The following is a 21484-nucleotide window of genomic DNA, read 5'->3' as shown; positions in this document are numbered from 1 at the left end:
ATGGTGAGCTATAGCAAATTCAATGCATTTGTCAAAACTTTTTTTAAAAAAAAGCAATTTCACAACGTTTTTAACATGTGTGCAGATTCCACCCCAGCATCCCTCCTCCCGTACTCAGGTGACAACGCCCATTGCCCAGAGATGTATCCAATGCCTGTTACGTTTTCAGAAGAGATGAAAGTGGGGACAGTAGCCAGAATAAATGTATGAGCTAAACAACAATGAAGGTTTTTTATTGTTAGTCTTTTTATAGACCCTTCAGCCATACGCGGCAGCTAAAAAAGCCAATGCAATTCTGGGCTGCATCAATAGGATTATAGCATCTAGATCAAGGGAAGTAATAGTGCCACTGTATTCTGCTCTGGTCAGACCTCACCTGGAGTACTGTGTCCAGTTCTGGGCACCACAGTTCAAGAAGGACACTGACAAACTGGAACGTGTCCAGAGGAGGGCAACCAAAATGGTCAAAGGCCTGGAAACGATGCCTTATGAGGAACGGCTAAGGGAGCTGGGCATGTTTAGCCTGGAGAAGAGGAGGTTAAGGGGTGATATGATAGCCATGTTCAAATATAAAAAAAGGATGTCACATAGAGGAGGGAGAAGGGTTGTTTTCTGCTGCTCCAGAGAAGCGGACACGGAGCAATGGATCCAAACTACAAGAAAGAAGATTCCACCTAAACATTAGGAAGAACTTCCTGACAGTAAGAGCTGTTCGACAGTGGAACTTGCTGCCAAGGAGTGTGGTGGAGTCTCCTTCTTTGGAGGTCTTTAAGCAGAGGCTTGACAACCATATGTCAGGAGTGCTCTGATGGTGTTTCCTGCTTGGCAGGGGGTTGGACTCGATGGCCCTTGTGGTCTCTTCCAACTCTATGATTCTATGATATTCCCAGTCCTTTGGTTTTCTACAAAAAGAAAACAATGTAAACACACACACAAGCTAAAAGGCAATCACATACCCCCCAGCATTTCTCTGATGAAAATCTGGATGTCCTGTTCCATAACACTGCTAATAATTTTATTCTTTATGTCCCACACATCTGACTGGCCAGCTAGTGAGCTGGGCTGTGAGCCCTGGCCGGTCTCAGCCTCCTAGAGCGTCCCTTCTGCTGCTTCTTACACCCCAGAGCCTGCCTTGTTCATGGGTACAGGGTCCCCTCTGGCTCTGATAATGGGTCCCACTGCTCTGGTTCCTGTGCATTGACCTCTATTCCCTTGCCATGCTCTGTCTCCCTGTGAGTACTTCCTTACACATCCCCTGAACCTCTTGGGCTTGCTGATCAGAAAGTTGGTGGTTCGAAGTCCCGCGACGGGGTGAGCTCCCGTTGCTCGGTCCCAGCTCCTGCCAACTTAGCAGTTCAAAGCATGCCAGTGCAAGTGGATAAATAGGCACCGCTGCGGCAGGAAGGTAAACGGCATTTCCATGCGCTCTGGTTTCCGTCACAGTGTTCTGTTGCGCCAGAAGCAGTTTAGTCCTGCTGGCCACATGACCCAGAAAGCTGTCTGTGGACAAATGCCGGCTCCCTCGGCCTGAAAGCGAGATGAGCGCCACAAGCCCATAGTCGCCTTTGACCAAACTTAACTGTCCAGGGGTCCTTTACCTTTTACCTTTACAGTGGTACCTCAGGTTAAGTACTTAATTTGTTCCAGAGGTCCGTTCTTAACCTGAAACTGTTCTTAACCTGAAGCACCACTTTAGCTAATGGGGCCTCCCGCTGCCACTGCGCCAGCGGAGCATGATTTCTTGTTCTCATCCTGAAGCAAAGTTCTTAACCCGAGGTACTACTTCTGGGTTAGCAGAGTCTGTAACCTGAAGCGTATGTAACCTGAAGTGTATGTAACCCGAGGTACCTCCCTCCTCTTCCTCCTCCCCGTCATCCTGCTGGTTCATGACAGGTGGAAGCAGAAGAGACGGTCCAGACAAGGAATGGATCAGTAGATTCCCCAGCACCTCCTAACTCACTGTCTCCTAGAAAGCCACTTCCGAGCTGGAGAGGAGGTGGGGTTGTGGGCCCACGCCTTCCCCGCGAGAGTGAGGGAATCCTCGGGCGTGTCATCACCCCGGTCAGCCAATCGGCTGGATGGGGAGGTGTGGCCTAGAACATTTAAGGCTGGCCGCCCGAGGACTTTCCTCTCTTCCCCGTTCCAGCTGTTGGTTACAGGTTTGAGGGTATTGGTGGTTAGGCATTGGCAGGGATATTGTTATACAAATGAAGGGGGGAAAGGAAGCGCCATCACCTTCCCCCAAAGTTAAGGGTAGTCCGGTAAAGGATTCCGGGGGGCGTTGCCCTGTTCGAAGCCTATGGAGGTGTGGGCCTAAGGCACGCCCCTGAGCCGTGACACCCCGGGGATCCTAGTTGACGTACTTCAGCAGGACTCTCCCCGCTGGTGGTTAACCCTTACCAGTCTTCATGCAATTGGGCTGAAGCCGGTTAGTCGATAGGAACCAATGCCTAAGCCAATACCTCTCAATTCCTGTAATCAATAAAGTGGTGGCCTTTTACACCCATTAACCTTAATTAAAGTGTCCTGTGTCTTTATTCCACAAGGGGGGAGGGGGACTTGCCACGCAACCAGGAGGGGCATGAAAAGGGAAGAGCAGTGATGACTTCCATGCAGGAGAAGTCTCAGGTTACGGGCCTGCAACCTGTCACAGGAGAGTATATAAGTTGGTGGAGGGAAGGGCCCTTGGCCTGTTCTTGCCATTGCTCCACAGAGCTCAGACCTGTAGACAGCTGTCTGGAGGTTAGAAGTGTGTGTATCCCGAGCACCATGGAAGCTGCTGCAAGTGGCAAGTTAACTACTAGATATGTCACAGGCCATTCCGGATAAGGAAGACACATTAGCCCACCTCACAAGGTGGTTGCTGTGGGACAAAGAGCTGTGCGGGCCAGTCACCGGCATGCTTCTTTGTGAGGTGCCAGACAGTGGCACACGGCTGCCCGATATTCTGAAAGTAGCAGTAATGAATAAAGTAGCTCATTAAATACATTTTTAAGATGGGTCTCCAGCCCAGCACATGGTATCAGATGGGATTCTAGCGCATCACATCAAATGTCCGCACAGAGAGACCTGACGTGACATCTGCGCGCATAAGGCAACGCCACGCCATACATGTCACCCACTAAATGCTAATCCGATAAATGATTGGCTCTTTGCTATGACCTTTTGATTGGAGCAGAACTAAAATAAAAGGATCGTTAGCTGCAGCAGGCATGTCTAGCCAGAAGCTCCCGGGGTGGGTTGCTTGTTTAAGGTCATGTCCACACCATACCTTTAAAGCACATGGCTTTCCCAAGAGAATCCTGGAAGCTGTAGTTTTCCCCGAACTACAATTCCCAGCACCCTTAACAAACTACGCTGTCCCAGGATTCTTTGTGGGAAGTCATGTGCTTTAATTGTGCCTTGAATGTGCTTCAAATGTATGAAGCTTTTTAAAATTGTTTTTTATTGAAGATTTCAATGTGTTACCAAACAAACAAATAAGCAGATAAAAGTATGATTTTGGGTAAAGAGAGGAAATATTGGTGGGTGGGTGGTTCTGTCATATTTTGCCTGGTGTTAGTGTAGGGGGTTGTGTCAGAATGACTTAGATAGGTCCTTTAAGAGGATATTTTATCTACAGTCATACCTTGGTTTTCAAACAGCTTAGTTCTCGAATGTTTTGGCCCCTGAACGCAGCAAACCTGGAAGTGACTGTTCCAGTTTGCGAACTACTTTTGGAAGCCGAACGTCCAGCAGGGCTTCCGCGTCCTCTGATTGGCTGCAGGAGCTTTCTGTAGCCAATCAGAAGCCGTGCTTTGGTTTCTGACCGTTTGGAAGTCGAACCGACTTCTGGAACAGATTCCGTTCAACTTCCAAGATACAATTGCTTTGTTCTGCTTTAGAAACACAGGTTTCTTTTAAAAGAAAATTGTGAACTTTTTGTTATTTATTTATTATCAGAGATTCCCTTAAAATATGGAGCAGTATATAAATTTCTTTTTTTAAAAAAACAAAACACACCCACTCCCTAAAAACTGCAGGTACCAAGGACTGAGCCTTGCCTTCTTTCATTCCTGGGTCTCAGGTGGAGGCCTCAACATTCCCAGTCATGCCACCTGAGAGCTTTTAACTGGAGGTGCCTGGGCTGGGGCTTCCCGTTAGCAGAACCTGCGCTGACCCCTCCCTGATTGAACAGTAACCCTAACCGAGGAATAACCATAAAAGATAGCAGGCAGGCTAAGTGAGAGCAGATATGTCCTCCCTATCCGTGCTAATATCTTAATTGGCAGAGTGAGAAGGAACCCCATGTGGTTTCTGACTCTCTCTTGCTCTCTCTCTTTCGCCCGAGTCGGCTGCAGCTGTGTTCCAAGCCCTCCCACTTCCGAGCAAGTTTAACTCCATCAGAGGGCTTGAGTGGAAAATAGCTTTGATGATTTGAGAGGCTTGCTGCAGGTTATCCAGGGCTGGGGCAGGCTGCAAAAAAAGCCAGAGGAGAAAGCAAGTGAATGCTTGTATACCCACACGCTGCGGAACGAGGCTGCGGACATGTTGTGTTCATTACTTCTGACAGGAGATTGGATAAAGCTGGAGAACGAGAGAGAGAGAGAGCCATTGCCGTGGAAATTGAAGCTTATTTCATCTTGCAATTTGGTCAAATAGCATCTCCTTTCCTCCTACTCCCTCCCAATCCCATTTAGGCAAAAAAGAAAAGAGCCAAGCAACGATATTAATCAGCGATGCAACTTTGGAACGGTTACCAGCGGACGCAAAGGTAGCCGTCGAAGCATCGAGAGGGGAGACAAATAAGAACACTGGGGAAAGTATACTTAACCTAAACAACGGCACCAAGGAGAAGGAAATATTCTGAAGCACACGCCAAACATTGTCAGTCATGCGGTTTTATGGCACGAGAATTCAGTCAGTGCCGCCGAGGTGTTAACTTTGATCATCAGGGGTTCCATTATAGTTGTGTAGGAGCAATCCCCCTCCAGTTAACATTTTCAAAAATGCCTAGTTTTCTCACAGCACAAAATTGTAAGCTGAACAGGTTTCCACACACTTACTTAGCTGCAGTGTGATTGTCTTTTGATGTAATACAGTCTGGGGTGCAGGGTGTGGAATTTCAATTTCATATTTTTTTTTTTGCCAGTTCTAGAATGGTGGGGTGCGTGGGAGGGAAGAAGGTGTGATTGAGAAAAGATTGGATGCTGTCAGTAGTAGGAATGTTAGGACATTATTTTCTGTTCTTGTATTTTATTTGGTTATTGTCTTCCACCCCAAAAGCAAAACAAAACATTTTTCATCTCACTGTCTGAGAAATTGCATAGCTGACGTTGTTAAGTTACTTAACTCATACAATTAATTAAATGGCATTGTCTTTACATTACAGCATCTCCCTTCTTACAGTGAACAGGTAAAGGTAAAGGGACCCCTGACCATTAGGTCCAGTCGCAGCTGACTCCGGGGTTGCGGCGCTCATCTCGCTTTATTGGCCGAGGGAGCCGGCGTACAGCTTCCAGGTCATGTGGCCAGCATGACTAAGCCGTTTCTGGCGAACCAGAGCAGCGCACAGTAACGCTGTTTACCTTCCCACCGGAGTGGTACCTATTTATCTACTTGCACTTTGACGTGCTTTCGAACTGCGCTGCCAGCAGTCCTAAGCCCTACTGTAACATCAGCCCGCAGATTAGGTTTCAGCAAATAAAGCAACAGCGAATTGCCTCCCTGTTTGCCTTTGCTTTCCTTCTATTCCTGTGTTGTTGCCCCCGGGTCAAATTGTAGGTTGCAAGGCTTTTCCCGATCCTACAAAAGGATAAATAAGTAACATCCTTTACTGTGACATGGAGTGAGCATCTACCCCAGGTTAATGCCACAAAATCGCAATGTACACACAATCCCTTTGATTTGGCGCATTGTTTTCTTGAAGGTTTTGTTCGAGACACGCACACACACACACACACACACACACACACATACACACACCGCCATCTCATCATCATCTCCGTCTCTACCTGGAACACAACCTTGCTTCTGCCAGCTCAGAATAGCTTCTGACTGGTGATGATTTATCTCACCGGTCAGAGGTTACTGTACACAGAAATGCAATTTCTTCCTTATGCTTGCTCTGTTCTCCTTGGCCAACCCCAGCTGCCATTAGCAATCCCCAGCATGTCTAAGCAAACACTTCCTTTCGCCATGTCTTTTGCATTCTGCCACTTTCGCTGAGTGTTGCTATCAGGGAAGAATGGATGGCATGGTTATCCGCAGAAGGCTTCCCTTGAATATCCAGAACTTTTAATGTGCCTTAGTTGCAGTTTGGGAATTATTCAAGACCAGAAACTGGCTTTTTAAAACATTCCAGAGCCCGCAGACTCATCAAACTACTACTCATATCTCTAGTTTATAAATCTACACTGAAAATTAACATTACAGATTTCCTGGAATAACAAAGTATTAATTATTGTTCTGTGTATCAAAAGACCGAGCGTCAATCACTCATAGACAGGGCATAAAAATTGTTTCCCCCCCAGTAATATTTATTAAATTTCATACAAATACAACACATACTATACAATCAATGAAACAAAATAAAAAATAAAAAAACAAAAAAACAGATATAGCAAATGATAACCACCAACACATAGACAATAAAAGTTAATTCATTAATTAAACTTCCAACTTCATAAACATATTACTTGACTTTCTCTAATCTCTTCCATGTGAATGTCCTTGTAACTGAATATAGCAGTTTTCCAATATCATTATTCAAAAAACAATATTCCGATTATAATCAAATTTCTTAACCTTTCTTAACGTTCTCTGTCACATTTATTTATTTGGTCCTAATTTAGTCCTAGGCCTATTTAGTACCTTCAAGTAACTACTAACCTTTAATATTACAATATTTATTCAAATAGTCTTTAAATTTCTTCCAGTCTTCTTGATATTCCTCTTCTTTCTGGTCGCGGATTCTCCCAGTGAGATCAGCCAGCTCCATAAAATCCATCATCTTTGGGCATCAAAATTGTTAGGGTGCTTCAGCGACAAAGAGAAAACTTAAATTTGGTGTGCCTCATTTGGTTTTTCAACCACAGCAGATGTATGAATAAATGGGGAAAACTCTGATAAAAACATCCTGTAAAACAGAAGCACAGTTTGCCTTTTCCCTCTATATTATCCATGGTCCCCAGAGGCATGTGTGGAAAGCCAGGCATTCTCCACCCCACAAATATCACAGCATTCCGAGCCAATCCTCCTCACCCTGAGCATGTCCAAAGAACACAATACCACCAGCTTGTCTCTGCCGCCCCTTCAGTTAAAAACTGTGAAAAACCCTCCAATGATGAACAAAAGGAGAAGACCCTCCTACCTGTAGGTCCCACCTCCCACTATCTTCATCATCCTCCTGGCCATGGAATGCAGCTTTAATTGGTATTGACCTTTAAAGCTCCATGCGGTCTAGGACCCTCAGACCTACAGGACCGTCTCTCCTGGTATGCCCCATGGAGGACCTTAAGGTCCATAAATAACAACACTTTGGAGGTCCTGAGCCTCAAGGAGGTTAGATTGGTCTCAACTAGGGCCAGGGCTTTTTCAGCCCTGGCCCCGACTTGGTGGAACGCTCTGTCACAAGAGACCAGGACCCTGCAGGGTTCTGCCTGGCCTTCGGCTTACACTCACTCTGACCCCTTATATGGGATTTGGTATATAAATTTTCCCTTGGCTTTTTTGCTGGCCCATGTAGAACTAGCATGGATAGCTGGCTTGGGTGAATATCTGATGTTTCCTCCCTTTATGGTCTTGATTTATGGGCTACTACTAAAAGGGACGTGGGTGGCGCTGTGGGTTAAACCACAGAGCCTAGGACTTGCCGATCAGAAGGTCGGCAGTTTGAATCCCTGTGAGCTCCCGTTGCTCGGTCCCTGCTCCTGCCAACCTAGCAGTTCGAAAACACGTCAAAGTGCAAGTAGATAAATAGGTACCGCTCCGGCGGGAAGGTAAACGGCATTTCTGTGTGCTGCTCTGGTTCGCCAGAAGCAGCTTAGTCATGCTGGCCACATGACCCGGAAGCTGTACGCCAGCTCCCTCGGCCAATAAAGCGAGATGAGCGCCACAACCCCAGAGTCAGCCACGACTGGACCAAATGGTCAGGGGTCCCTTTACCTTTACATTTACTAAAATGAGGCTGCATTTTAAGCTGTATTTTAATTAACTTTTTGGTTTTTTTCTATTACGTTTTATTGTAATTTATATTTGGTGTTAGCCACCCTGAGCCCAGCCCTGGCCAGGGAGGGCAGGGTATAAATTATTATTATTATTATTATTATTATTATTATTATTATTATTAATGATTTGCTTTGAGAAGTAGCCTGGTCTATTATGAGTTGATCTTTGACTTGGTGTAGAGGCTAGAATACAAGAAGACCAGGCTTATTTGTGTACTTCTCTCCCACTGTGCCAAGGTGGGCTGTTGAAGCGCTGCCGACTTTGATTTTTGCTTATCGCTGATTTAAAATAGACCAGTCATAGTTTCTGGTCCTTCTGATCTGATGGCGTATGTGGTTACTAACACAGCCTTCTGCATTTAGCAGAGAAGTGACCCTGGGCCTGAAACTTACTTGGTGTTGCCCCCATCACCTAGGTGCTGCCTGTGTGACCTTCTAGGAACATCACTAGGAGTTCTAGGTTCCAACAGCCTCCACTAGATCTGTCTGCAATGCGGACAGTTTAAAGTGGTATATTAGTGCTTTAAATGGAAGGTGTCAAAATAGCCTCTTTCCCTCTCTGTCACTTTTACAGTTCAAAATTTCCCTGCTTTTTCCATCTGTGAGTTGGGGGAATATATCTGCACACACACACACACACACACAGAGAGAGAGAGAGAGAGAGAGAGAGAGAGAGAGAGAGAGAGAAGTTAATTATGGGCAGAACTGCCCATGTCTCAATCCCTAAACATAATTTGAGAATTTCTACATTTTCTCTCAGTAGGCTGGAAGAGCTGTTTGCAAGGCAGGGCCAACCCACGGAAAGGAAAATGGAGCAGAACTGGGGAAATCCATTCACCAATATTACCCGTTTTGTTCTCTCTTTAAATAAAAAATAAAAATAAAACTGATCTGTTATTTTGGAGCTCGTGGAGGTGTAGTTAATTGGCTGACTGCAATTGGCAAACGTCTTAAATGAGCTGAGTGGGCAGACAGCAATTATGCTGCAGTACATTTTTCTGTCCTGGTGCCATTATAAAAGCAAATTGCACTTGCCAATATGAAAAACGGGTCAGTTTGCTTTGACTATATAGGGCTGTGATGAGATATCTGATGGTGCTTGACTCTCCTAATTCAGTTAATCTCCCCCTCAACTCTTGTCTGCTTTTGCACAATAATTTCTTTACCATAATTTTTCTCCCTTCCTGTTTTTTTTTTTAAAAATATAATTGTACTAAGTACAGAAATATTTGCCCGCTTCTCTTTTTGATGGCTTTTCCTGTGCTAAACTGGCAAACCATGGTTTGTGCTTGCCTTGCAAATCAGGATCACAGATCAACCCTCAGTGGGATCAAGAAACTAATGCAGAAGAAAATCTCATTGGTTGCTGTTTTTCTGGCACGAAGAGATTCACTACGGTGAGTGGCAGGACAAAACGGGCATTGGTCTTAGGACAAAGTAGTCAGGGTTGTAAGTGAGGAAGGAGGAAGGGCTGCTTTGCCTCCTCCAACATTTCATCCATCTCCTCCATCTCAGAAACCATCCTGCCGAACAGTGGCGTGGCGTGGGTTGTCAGCACCCAGGGCAAGGCAAGTAATTTGCTCCCCCTAACCCGTGGATTTGCGCCCACTAACCTGTGGATTTGCACCCCCTAACCCTAACCCCCAGATGTTGCGCCCGGTGCGGCCGCCCCCCCTGCACCCCCCACTCTACGCCACTGCTGCCGAATGGTAATGATATCTTCAGAGGTGTCCAAATCAGTAAAATTTGGAATAGCTTCCACCACCACCTTACAAAATGACATCAAACGGTCTTCAAACCTTCACCAAAACCCTCTCCTCAATCACAGGGACCATCATGCCAAATTGGGTGATGTAGGGTTGCTGTACGTCCAGAATTTCCCGGATATAGCTAGCAATCAGCCGTCGGAAACAGTGTCCTGGTGGAAGTCGCTTTAATGTCTGGGGAAATCCAGATGTATGGCAACCCATTTTGACACTGTCGTTTTTGGTTGTTGTTGTTGTTTAGTCGTTCAGTCGTGTCCGACTCTTCATGACCCCATGGACCAGAGCACGCCAGGCACTCCTGTCTTCCACTGCCACCCGCAGTTTGGTCAGGTTCATGTTTGTAGCTTCGAGAACACTGTCTAACCATCTCATCCTCTGTCGTCCCCTTCTCCTTGTGCCCTCCATCTTTCCCAACATCAGGGTCTTTTCCAGTGAGTCTTCTCTTCTCATGAGATGGCCAAAGTATTGGAGCCTCAGCTTCAGGATCTGTCCTTCCAGTGAGCACTCAGGCCTGATTTCCTTAAGAATGGATGCGTTTGATCTTCTTGCAGTCATGGGACTCTCAAGAGTCTCCTCCAGCACCATAATTCAAAAGCGTCAATTCTTCGGCGATCAGCCTTCTTTATGGTCCAGCTCTCACTTCCATACATCACTACTGGGAAAGCCATAGCTTTTACTATACGGACCTTTGTTGGCAAGGTGATGTCTCTACTTTTTAAAATGCTGTCTAGGTTTGTCATTGCTTTCCTCCCAAGAAGCAGGCGTCTCTTAATTTCGTGGCTGCTGTCACCATCTGCAGTGATTATGGAGCCCAAGAAAGTAAAATCTCTCACTGCCTCCATTTCCTCCCCTTCTATTTGCCAGGAGGTGATGGGACCAGTGGCCATGATCTTCGTTTTTTTGATGTTGAGCTTCAGACCATATTTTGCGCTCTCCTCTTTCACCCTCAATAAAAGGTTTTTTAATTCCTCCTCACTTTCTGCCATCAAGGTTGTGTCATCTGCATATCTGAGGTTGTTGATATTTCTTCCAGCAATCTTAATTCCGGCTAGGGATTCATCCAGCCCAGCCTTTCGCATGATGAATTCTGCATATAAGTTAAATAAGCAGAGAGACAAAATACAGCCTTGTCGTACTCCTTTCCCAATTTTGAACCAATCCAGTTCTTCTCCATATCCAGTTCTTGGTTGTTTTTGGTGATTCCCCTTAAAAATAGCTTTAAAACTTGTTGGGGTTTTTTTGAGATTTTTTTTAAGGGGGGAAGCTCAACAACTTTTCACTTTTTGATATACGGCTTCCCTAAGTGATGATACCTTCTGTCCAAATTAGTGCCATCTGGAATGCAGTTTGGCACCTTGGATGTATAAAGGTATCCTAGGTGATTGCTGGAGATGTGGAGAAAAATCAGGCACTTTTTACCATATGTGGTGGCAATGCAAGAAAATTGGGGTGTTTTGGGAGGGCATCCATTTAGAATTGCAAAAACTGTTAAAAATCTCTTTCAATCTCTTTCAAGCTTCAACCAGAAGCTTATCTTGTGGGAATTACGGACTTGAACTTTCCTTAAAAAATAAAGGATATCTTTTTATATGCTACAGTGGCAGCAAGAATCCTAATTGCTGCAAATCGGAAATCTGATAAACTTCCATCTATGCAGGAATGGAATCAAAGATTGATTGAATATGCGGAACTAGACAGTTTGTCTGAAAAAAATAAAGAAGAAACCAAAACAGGTATTTGTATCCAAATGGGAAGTTTTCAAAACATATTGAAAAGTAATTACAGTAGCTTAAACTCTGCCACAGCATTTGATTAAGTTCAGTAGTTAGCTTTAAGAATGATGTGAGACCTAAGATAAATTATGTTGTTGTTAGTCGTTTAGTCGTGTCCGACTCTTCGTGACCCCATGGACAAAGGTTTGTCATTGCTTTTCTCCCAAGAAGCAGGCGTCTTTTAATTTCATGACTGCTGTCATCATCTGCAGTGATCATGGAACCCAAGAAAGTAAAATCTCTCAATTATGATAATAGTTTGTATCGGCAATAAGTTTGTGTACCTGAATTAAGGAGTAGATGGGAAGTCATTTGTGTCTTTGAGTCAGTTTGTATTAAGTCTATTTGTTTTTGTAAGGTACAGGTGTAATGGGTGTTTTCTTTTTTCTTAGTGTATTATAAAAAACCATATATATATATATATATATATATATGCTTTCGTAGATTTTCACGGGTACAGGAATGCAGGTTTTGGTGTCCTCGGGTGTCTTCCCGTGTAAAAGTTGGGGTGTCTAGGCGACGTTTCGACGAGGTCTCACTCGTCATCTTCAGGCTGGTGCTTTCGGCTTCTTGTTACTGGAACAGAGCAGGATCTCAGTGTTTGAGTTCCTATAAATACTGTTGAGGAGGTGTGGTGTATAGCCTCCAATGTTCTGGGCAGAGAGGAGGTTCCCAGGCTAGTGTGCCTTTTCTTCTTTTGTTCCTTAATTACTTGAGGGATATCTTGAGTGATTTCTTGAGTGATTTCCTGAATCCCACTTAGGTGGGTCATTAGGTGTGGATTAGTTGCTAAAGCCTTCGTGTCTTGAACTCTTGAACTTTGTGAAGAGTTTTTCTGAGAAGATGGCTGTACTGCACTTGGTTGTGCTCTGGCTTGGCTTCGTGTATAGGGGCGAGCTGTGGTTTTGTGGTCTGTGCCAGCCAAATCTGTGTAGGGATTGCTGCACCCCCCTGCAATCCCTACACAGATTTGGCTGGCACAGACCACAAAACCACAGCTCGCCCCTATACACGAAGCCAAGCCAGAGCACAACCAAGTGCAGTACAGCCATCTTCTCAGAAAAACTCTTCACAAAGTTCAAGAGTTCAAGACACGAAGGCTTTAGCAACTAATCCACACCTAATGACCCACCTAAGTGGGATTCAGGAAATCACTCAAGAAATCACTCAAGATATCCCTCAAGTAATTAAGGAACAAAAGAAGAAAAGGCACACTAGCCTGGGAACCTCCTCTCTGCCCAGAACATTGGAGGCTATACACCACACCTCCTCAACAGTATTTATAGGAACTCAAACACTGAGATCCTGCTCTGTTCCAGTAACAAGAAGCCGAAAGCACCAGCCTGAAGATGACGAGTGAGACCTCGTCGAAACGTCGCCTAGACACCCCAACTTTTACACGGGAAGACACCCGAGGACACCAAAACCTGCATATATATATATATATATATATGGAATGCAGTTTGGAATGCCGTCCACCATTGTGATTCAAAATAATGCCCATTTGTTTCTAAACATAGGCCAAAATCTGCTGCTCCATCTCAGGATCCGCCATAGCAAATGGGGTGACAATACAGTATATTTGAAGGTATCCAAATCAGTGCAGTTAATGATACGTTACCAATGTTGGTCCAAAATGCCACCCGGTAGCTTCCAAATGTAGATAAATAAAAAACTGGCTCCTCCATCTCAAGAACTGTTGTGTCAAATTGGGTGATCATATCTCAAGAGGCATCCAGACGGATGGGCGGACAGGCAGAAAAACCGTTTCCCAAAATATATAGTGGGGAAAATACGTCTTCCATTGGTGAAGTGCTGTTTTAAGTCACTGACAATCTTTTGCGGCTTATGGTCCGGCACTAAGCTCTTTCATTTCTCTCAGATTTGCTCCAAAGAAGCCCAGTGAAGGCCAGCTATAAATCTCTTGAGTTTTGTATAATAAAGGGAGCATATCCAATGATGGCAAATGCCCAGCTTAGTAGGACAGTTCTTAGAGTAAGGTGGAAATCCCAATTTCTCCTAAACCCCAGCTTCCCCTTGCAAGCTGTAATAGGTGGATCGCTTGTCATAAATCATTGTGACTGCACAGAAAATCCAGGTGCCTGGACGGATTTGCACTAGAATTCAGAGTAGCACTTGGAAGCGTTATTTAAAGCTTTGCAACAGCTGTAACTTGTTAGCTATCAGAAAACCTTCTAGTGAGAAAGGCAATACACAATGTGGGCTGCGTGTGCTTGTAATAACAATCGCTGCAATTCCAAACAGTCGTTTGAGCGTCTTCTCCAGGTAGAATTTAAGCTGACACTTTCCCAATCTGTGACTTGCTCAAAAATGGATTAGAATTCCACAGAAGAAAGCAAGAGCTTGCAAAACAAAAAAGTGGGGGACAATGTGGAAAGGCTTATTGTACATTTTCAGATCTAAGGCCTTGCTGGTCAGCCTGATCAGCTTATTGTTGTTTTTGTTGTTTAGTCGTGTCTGACTCTTCGTGACCCCATGGACCAGAGCACACCAGGCACTCCTGTCTTCCACTGCCTCCCGCAGTTTGGTCAAACACATGCTGGTAGCTTCGAGAACACTGTCCAACCATCTTGTCCTCTGTCGTCCCCTTCTCCTTGTGCCCTCCATCTTTCCCAACATCAGGGTCTTTTCCAGGGAGTCTTCTCTTCTCATGAGGTGGCCAAAGTATTGGAGCCTCAGCTTCAGGATCTGTCCTTCCAGTGAACACTCAGGGCTGATTTCCTTAAGAATGGATAGGTTGGGTCTTCTTGCAGTCCATGGGACTCTCAAGAGTCTCCTCCAGCACCATAATTCAAAAGCATCAATTCTTTGGCGATCAGCCTTCTTTATGGTCCAGCTCTCACTTCCATACATCACTACTGGGAAAACCATAGCTTTAACTATATGGACCTTTGTCAGCAAGGCTTAGGAATAATAGAATCATAGAATTGTAGTGTTGGAAGAGACCTTGAGGGTTATTTAGTCCAACCCTCTGCAATGCAGGAATCTCAACTAAAGCGTCCATGATGGATGGCCATCCAACCTGTTCTTAAACCCCTCCAAGGAAGGAGAGTCCACATGGCAGATGAAAATGTTGGACTTCTTGGAGCTGTCCGACCTTACTGGAAGAATCCACAATCAGAAAGAGGAGAAACATGAAGAAGACTGGAAGAAATTCAAGAAATATTTAGCTAAATATTATAATATAATATAAGCGGAAATACTTGCAAGTATTAAATTGGTTTAGGATTAAATTATGTTGAATGGTATAACACTATGGATTGAGATTATGATGAAAAGAAAGGAAGTTAATAATTTGAACTAGTTAATATTATTAGAAAGTGGATATTGGAAAATTGCTAAAATGTGATTCAATGAAAATCAGTTAGGAAGGATTCGAGGAAGTCATTTAATCATGGAAATTAATTCAGATCTTTGATGGAAAGAAATTTTATATGTTTGTTTGTTTTTCTGTTTTTCTGTTGTTTTACTTTGTGTTGTGTTATATTTGTTATAAACTTGGAAAATTAATTTAATAATTTGAAAAAAAACAGGAAGGAGAGTCCGCAACCTCCCAAGGGAGACCGTTCCACTGTCAAACAGCTCTTGCTGCCAGAAGGTTCTTTCTGCTTTTAGTCGGAATCTCCTTTCTTGTAACTTGAAGCCATTGGTTCGAGTCCTACCTTCCAGCAGAAGAAAACATATTTGCTCCATCCTCTATGTAACAGTCCTTTAGACATTTGAAGATGACCATCACTTCTTAGTCTGCTCTTTTCCAGGCTAAACAGACCCAGCTTCTTTAACCATTCCTCCCAAGGTTTGGTTTCCAGACCCTTGGTCATCTTGGAGAGCCAGTGTGGTGTAGTGGTTAAGAGCGGTAGACTCGTAATCTGGTGAACCAGGTTCGCGTCTCCGCTCCTCCACCTGCAGCTGCTGGGTGACCTTGGGCCAGTCACACTTCTTTGAAGTCTCTCAGCCCCGCTCACCTCACAGAGTGTTTGTTGTGGGGGAGGAAGGGGAAGGAGAATGTTAGCCACTTTGAGACTCCTTTGGGTACTGATAAAGTGGGATATCAAATCCAAACTCTTCTTCTTCTCCTCCTCCTCTTCACACATTCCAGCTTGTCAGCATCCTTCTTAAACTGTGGTACCCAGAACTGGACACAGTACTCCAGGTGTGGTCTGACAAAGGCAGGATACTATTACTTCCCTTGATCGGGGCACTATATTGTCAGAGAATGGGTGAATATTTTGCCAAGCCTTGCCATAACCATTTAAAATGATTTTGTGTGTGTGTGTGTGTGTGTGTGTGTGTGTGTGTAACACAGCTTAATATGTGCACAAAATACTCCCAATTGATTGCAGCTCAGCAGCCCTAGTTAAAACTTTCTGATAACCAGCTCTTTTATCTTAACCATGTAGTCATGCTCGGATCTTTCTATCAGCTCTTTCTTATCCCTTTCTCCTAATGCTCTTGGCTGGCAAAGCACACAATGACATCCTTTAGCTCAAAATCCACTTAACTTGTGTTCACCCCACCCATTAATACAGCTGCGTATAATCATGTTATTCTTTTGGTGCATCTCATACATCCTTTGTTTTTAAAAAAACCCAAAACAAAACCATACAAATCAAATGATATTATTTCAGAAATGCTGCAGGGGAAAGTTAAAAAAGGAAAGAATTCTAAGCTTCTAAGAGACTATTACTAAAATATGTTAATAAGGCACTTGATGGGTTTTTAAAGGGGAGATTTTCTCTCTTTTTAAGCACTTGCTCAACGAAGTAGGTTTTTCTTTTTTTTCAGGACTACAGCTGAGGTCATCTGGTCAGTGGATTTTAGTATCACTTGGCTTTGGTATTCCACGATGCCCTAAAGCACAAATTTAAACTGTCACATAGAGTACGACTCCCACTAGCATTTCTTTCTTTTTTCTTTTTCTTTTTTAAAAAACATTCTAGTGCAAGATAATACAGGGATTGTGCAAAATAATAAAATAGCACCCTGTCCCTCCCTAGCTATGAAACACTGTCTCTTGGTTTCAGTAGGCAGCCCTGCTTCTTTCTTAATGGTGGCGGCTAATCTGGGCAAAAAACAAAACAAAACACAAAACCCTCCACTCAACTTGCTTCACTTTGGGGAGAACAATGCCCAGTACTGTAGTGAACAATAATGCCGTCAGTTTATCCCACTATAAGAAGGCAAAGACTGATGTAGAATCTGGAACGACACATAAGAAACACAAGGCTGCCGCCGAAAGAGCAATCCCACGCCATATCAGCCTGGATAGCTCAGTTGGTTAGAGTGTGGTGCTGATAATACTAAGGTTGCAGGTTCAATCCCCGTATGGGGCAGCTGCATATTCCTGCCATGCAGGGGGTTGGATTAAATGAGCCTTAGGGTCCCTTCCAGCTCTAGGATTCTTTGATCTAAGTTTTAGTTTCTGTTTGCCACTGAGCAGCTACTTAGAGTCACAGGACTCTGTTTACATTTCAGAGACCTTCCAGATTGTTGGAAGTCTCACGGGAGACGGGATGTGACGTTAGTGGTTTCCTGTTTCCTTTGTTCCTTTATTTCAGTTGCTCTCTGCTTTCACAGAGAGAGGACGTATTTTTCTTTGCTGTCTGCGTAGCTTAGTAATAAAGCATAGCATGTAGCCATAAATCTCATCACTTCTGCTGCTTTGATTCTCTGCTGAATGGGGGAACGTGCCTTGGAGCCTCATCAAAGGCTCAGGTTGTTAATTATTCGTCGGGAGGCGATTTGGAAGGCTCGGCCGGGGGAAGATGAACCTTATCAGTTTGGCCGAGCGGAGATCCTGACATTAAGTGCCCCTCCCTCACTCCGTAACAATGTAGAAATGCAGGCAGGTGCAACCTCTGGCCACGCAGAAGTCATTATTAGGTTCTTAACTCCCATGAGTCCCACCTAGCCTGGCCAATGGTTAAGGATGATGGTAATTGTTGTCTAGTGATTTCTGCAGGACCACAGGTTCCCTGCCCCTAAAGCCAGAGGAAGAGGGGTGCGGTGGGTGCAGTCTGCCCCGGGTGTCATCCCTGAGAGGGGGTGACATCGCCGCCCTGCCCCCTTGGATGCTCACCATGCCCCGATGTGCTGCTAGCCCCGCCCCCAAGTCACAATGGGAGAAAACAACAGCTGAGAAGTGAAAGAGACAACACCATATATTGACAGAAGGAATCTCTATGGACAAAACAGTTTTCACACACAGGACAGAATCAAGATAATAGTTTGAGTTCCTCACTTGAAGCTTTATAAATTTATGTATTATAACATCACAAATGGAAAGCATTCATTATGTAGCTGTTGACTACGGGATTATTATTATAACTGAAATGTAACTAACATTAATTAAGATCATGGAACACAGTGATATAAGATCAGAAATGCACCCAAACCACCATGCGGGGAGCCACTTTAACTAAAATGTATTAATTGGAAGTTGATTAGCATTTTGATAATTGTATAATTTGGGAATTAATTGTTATTGTTATAATTTGGCTATTATTGGGGGGTGTATTGGAAAACTAATTTTAAAAGTATTAAAAATACACACAAGTGAGTTACGTAGATAGCTGTGTGAGGAGCCGATAATTACCACCCATTTATTCATTTAATTTACTATAGCATCAGTCAGTGATATATTTCTAGAAAAAGAGGTGCCAGAGCTCACCATGAACTTCTCCCTTGTTCTCTTAGAATGGCAATGATGCCCACCTGAGAGGTGCAGGTGAGCTTCAGCTGAAAAAAAGCCCTGGCTTCTGTTAAACTGATTACAAGGACATAGCAAAGGCATATATGTTGAGAGCTATATCCCACTGAGGTACATCCCATAGAAACATATAGCTCAGGAGACAAATTCTACAGGTGATGATCCTATAGAAACTGTTTTTCAGCTCTGCCCTAGCAGAGAAGCCTTGAGGAGCCACAACCAGAAGACTAGATAAAATTCGATTTTTTGAGAGGGGATAAAGCCACTTCTAAGAATATATAGTTACACACAATGCATACATAGGGCTTATCCATACTTTCTCTTGTCCTGTTGGGTTCCCCCAGGGAAAACCACTCTTTGGCACTCAACGGTACAAACAATAATTCGGGTTTTCTCTAGATTGACGTGTGCTCTGATTTAGCGCTAAAGAGCGGGTTTTCTCTGGGAAAGGGGGAAACAACTCAGACCTGTGCCTAGGAAGTGTGAGTCAAGATGAAAACCGCTCAGACCTGTGCATTTTTAGGCATGGGGCCAGTGGAAATGTTGACAAACCCTTTGTTGTTGTTTAGTCGTTTAGTCGTGTCCGACTCTTCGTGACCCCATGGACCAGAGCACGCCAGGCACTCCTGTCTTCCACTGCCTCCCGCAGTTTGGTCAAACTCATGCTGGTAGCTTCGAGAACACTGTCCAACCATCTTGTCCTCTGTCGTCCCCTTCTCCTTGTGCCCTCCACCTTTCCCAACATCAGGGTCTTTTCCAGGGAGTCTTCTCTTCTCATGAGGTGGCCAAAGTATTGGAGCCTCAGCTTCAGGATCTGTCCTTCCAGTGAGCACTCAGGGCTGATTTCCTTCAGAATGGATAGGCTTGATCTTCTTGCAGTCCATGGGACTCTCAAGAGTCTCCTCCAGCACCATCATTCAAAAGCACCAAGCCCTTAGTGATGGGGAAAGTCCACTTTTAGCTCAGGCTCAGTCTTGGCTTCAGCACAGCCTATTAATTAAAAAGTAAGGGAGACCTGAGTCCAATTTCAAAGTTTCAGATTTCAGTTTCAGAACTAGTTTCAGTTTTTAACACAAGAAATGAGACAAGGAGTCCTTTGCCTTCCCTAGTAGGTCTCAACTGCTCACACTCTCCACCCTACCCGCACTTAAATTATCACACCGGACAAAAATCCCACATTGTCCTTGAAATCAGCATCCATTGTCTGACTCCCGTAAATGGCCACCAACTTGGATGCTTTAAAAGGAGTTTAAAGGATATCGCTATTGATGGCTATTAGTCATGATGGCAGTATGCCACCTGCAGTGCTGGAGGCAGCAAGATGCTAAATACCAGTTGCTGTGGAGCAGAAATGGGGAGAGCTTCTAGCTGTTTCCATATATGTTATGGTGTCCCTATGCGGAAGAATACCTCTGGATTGAGGCGCACAGCTATCTCTCTCTCTTTTTTTTAAATAATATTTATTAGAAGTTTAAAAGTTACACTAAAAAGAAAAAGGAAGAAAAAAGAGAATAAAAAGAATAAAAGAATAAAAAATTACATAAAGAGAAAGCAAAAAAATAATAATACAATACATCAAAACACAAAAAAACACAAAAACAATTAAAAACGCATCCAATATTTATCCTTATCTTTCATTAACTTATTTCCTCGACCTCCTCACACCTCCCATTTTTGTATTCCAGTTATTAATTATATCAGCAAATCCTTTCCGTCTTTCACTGCTTTCTATCATTTAGTTATCTTAATTTATTTTAACCTTATCTTGCCCTCAAAACCTTAAAATTTATTTATACTTAACTCCTTATAATATTTCTACTAAAGTCATGTAATTTCATTCCAACATTTCCTAACATTCATTAATTTTACAATATTTCTCTGAATAGATTTTTAAATTTTTTTCCCAATCTTCTTCCACTGTCTCTTCTCCCTGGTCTCGGATTCTGTCAGTCCTTTCTATCAGTTCTAAATAGCCCATCAACTTGGTGATCTTCTATCCTATGTGGAAGAATACCTCTGGATTGAGGCACACAGCAATCTCAAGGCAATCCACTAAGTATGGCCATATTCCTTTTTAAAATAATTTTTTAAATTGGTTTCCCTCCATAATTTTATACATTTTAGCATAACCATTTCAAACACTAAAGTACAAGGTTCTTCTGAACCTTCGGACCTCCTTTCCTCCCTCCATGGGTTCCATGTTTAAGATTAAATTTGCTGCATCTTTTGCGTGTTCAGATCTAGAAACCTCCCCCCTAAATAAATTCACACATGACTCCAATTTTGGTTTTGGTTTTTGGGAGAATTTAGGCCACAACTTTATTAATTACAAAAAGTGACTAGCTCCCTGCCATGCAGGTAGCACTGACCCAGGGTTCCAGCATAGGTCAGCCAAGGGTGAACACCTGGATAAGGGGAAAGCTGGGCACAGGCTATCTGCGCCACCCAAATGTCCCCCTGGACTCAGGCACGGGCACAACCCCCTCTCAGGGGTTGACCAAACCATCAAGTCCCTGGATTCCTTTAACAGAATGCCCTTCACATAGGGATGGCAAGAGCGTCCTCCCATCCCTGTCACCTGAACCAGAGCCTATCCACAACCTTACAAGTTGTGACAATTTGCTACGCGGCAGGCGAAGCCCAAATGGCAACAGCCAATCAGCCAAGTGGGGAAAATTCCTGCCATGCCCCTGTCCCAACGACAGACGACACACGACATATTGTGGGACCTGCCTGGTGTTTTTACATGAGTAGAATGTGTCCTTTTATTTAAAATGCATCTCTGGGTTATTTGTGGGGCATAGGAATTCGTTCATATATGTTTTTCAAAATATAGCCCGGCCCACCACATGGTCTGAGGGACGGCGGAGTGGCCCACGGTTGAAAAAGGTTGCTGACCCCTGGCTTAGGGGGTGCGACAGGTCAGGGCACACAGAGCTCTTCCTTCCAACTGCTCACCAGCATCTGCCGCTTGAGGCAACCACTTTCTTCTGCCTAATGAAAGGGCCG

This window comes from Podarcis tiliguerta (genome assembly GCF_965153285.1).
Source record: "Podarcis tiliguerta genome assembly, chromosome: 14".
NCBI classification, from domain to species: Eukaryota; Metazoa; Chordata; class Lepidosauria; order Squamata; family Lacertidae; genus Podarcis; species Podarcis tiliguerta.
Note: the sequence above shows the minus strand (reverse complement) of the source record.